Source organism: Suricata suricatta, chromosome 1 (genome assembly GCF_006229205.1).
Source record: "Suricata suricatta isolate VVHF042 chromosome 1, meerkat_22Aug2017_6uvM2_HiC, whole genome shotgun sequence".
NCBI lineage: Eukaryota > Metazoa > Chordata > Mammalia > Carnivora > Herpestidae > Suricata > Suricata suricatta.
This window is the reverse complement of record NC_043700.1, coordinates 1148754-1150946: the sequence shown is the minus strand read 5'-3', so window position 1 is coordinate 1150946 and position 2193 is coordinate 1148754. Positions and strand designations below refer to the sequence as shown.

The window sequence follows — 2193 nt, the reverse complement described above, 5'->3', positions numbered from 1 at the left end:
CCCGTGTACCTCTTCTGACTGTTCATCCTGAAAATAAACCAGTAAAACCAAGGAAAGTGTTTTCCTAAATTCTAGGAGTCATTCTAGAAAATTACCAAACCTAATTTGAGGGGATTAGGGAACCCTAAACTCTGCAGTGCTCCTGGCAGAAATGTGGGGAGCCTGGGCCCTCCATTTGTGGCTGGCATCTGAGTAGAGGGAGTTTTATGAGGCTAAGACTTTGATCTTGTGTGGTCTGATGCTAAGTCTGGGAAGATGGTGTCAGAATTGAACTGAGTCCTTGGTCACCCAGGCAGAGAATTAGTTGATGTGAAGAAAACTACTGAGACAAATTTTTAGATTCTGAGAAGTCTATGACTGTTGTGTGTTATAGGGTGTCGGTCATTTCGAGGGTTAAACAAATGGACGTAACGTAAGGTAAGGCAGAGCTACCAAAATACATGTAGAATCTCAGATATGGTTGAGCAGGAGCCATGTAACCAGGCATTGGGGTAGGTCGTACGTATGCAGTTGGAATAAAACTGCATTTTTTGGCCTGGATGCAGAAAGGATACCTGGGGATTGAGGTGGGCGGTAAAAGGGATGGAATCGGGCTGATAGACTTCAAGTAGTGTCAGTGGACTGTAGGTCCCTTAGGTCTGGGGAGCCTGGGCATGGGGAATGATTCATTGGACGAGCTGGAAAGAGAGAGGCTTTGGTAGCCGGAGGGATCTCACATTCTCCATCAAGGGGGGGGGGGCGTTCCTGATAAGACCTGGCTGGGGCTGTACCCCTTGAGAGGACCACGTTTAGAAATCTAAGTTTGGGAAACAGAATTGAAATACTAGCTGTATCATTCCTTAATTATGTAATTTTCTAATATTACTATAGCTTTCTGACACTGTGTCATTTTTTCATATCATTCTGGGATGCAAAAATAAAATATCTCAGATTTGGTGCTTAAACCACCAACATCAGTTGCGTAGCCTGGGAACTCCCGGACCAAGGTGTCAGCAGATTCAGTACTTGATGACCGACCCATATCTAGTGCAGAAGTCTGCCTTCTCACTGTGTCCAACATGATAGAAACAGAGAGAGAATTGTGGTCTTCTCTAAGAAGAACTCCAATTCCTTCATAGGGGACCTCTTCTCAACACCTCATCTAAACCTAATTACCTCCCAAACACCCCCTCTCCAGATACCATTATATTGGTGATTAGGGCTTTGACATACATACTTGGGTGGGGGTGGAGGGGACACGGGCATTCAGTCCATAAAGGTAACTATACTGAAATCAGCAGTCTTTGTGATGATTTAATTCAGTACATGTTTTTTAAGTTTCCAAGCAGAGTCCTATTTTTAAACTTTGATTTTGTCATAGTTTCTGGACTCTAGGTGTAACGAGGTGAGTTACATTTACTTTTTTTGGTGATATAATGTCATTTTTCCATGAAATACATTTATGCACCAACAAAATTTTGTTAAGAATTCAAAGATTACCAATATGTGTTTAAATATAAGATTCAGGAAAACCTGGAGTGTCATCTGTGGTGATGACTACTACGGGGCAATAATCAAGTTAAAACTTTACTAAAATATCAGATTGAACAAAAGGACTTCCTTGTAAAGCCTCTGCATTGTACATTTTCTGTGTCAGGGACTTTTAGGTTTGGGGTTCAGGGAGGGTATTCAATATCCCTATGAAAAAGTAGTTAAATGAGAAATAATTTTGATTTGTGTGTTTGAAAACAGAAAGAATATTCTTAATTTGTTGACTAGCAACAGTAGCCAAAACCTTGTCACGTCTGATCCAAGTGGAAGGGGAGCTCCCCACTTCTCGCAGAGCACGTGGCGTGTTCTTGTAGGGGGAGCCCGGCGGTTGCGTGAGGCACATCAGGGATTCAGGATCAGGGGCTCTGGGAATTGTGGGTAAGACTGGAGTCTCTTGGCTTCTCTCTCCTTGCCCAGCTTTCCCTGCATACGGTTTGCATCTGTGTGAGTGGAAATCCAGAGGAAGAGACGTGGTGGCCGAACCCTTGATGATGCAACTGCAGGTGAGTGGATATGCGATCCTGCTCCCGGATGAAGCCCCTGGTGCCTGTGGCTGGGAAGGCTCCTGGTGGCCCGGGTCCTCTCGGTGCGCCCAGGCAGTAGTCACGGGTCTAGGCTCTACTTCGTTGTTCCCAGGACGCACGGATACTTTTGGTTGTTCAG

General features: G+C 44.6%; 1 protein-coding gene across 3 annotated transcripts in view; it reads left to right on the top strand.

Annotated features, from left to right (window-relative positions):
- The window catches only part of LOC115287128 (zinc finger protein 14-like), a 119907-nt gene that overhangs the window by 31517 nt on the left and 86197 nt on the right, over window positions 1–2193 (top strand). The window contains exons 1-2 of one of the 3 annotated variants that reach the window (XM_029933396.1): window positions 7–417; window positions 1948–2033. The exons of 1 other annotated variant lie outside the window; for it this stretch is intronic. The gene's annotated coding sequence lies outside the window, so the exon portion shown is untranslated. Of the gene's footprint in view, window positions 1–6; window positions 418–1947; window positions 2034–2193 lie in introns of those variants that run through there. One more of the 3 variants, XM_029933389.1, reaches the window with a different exon arrangement.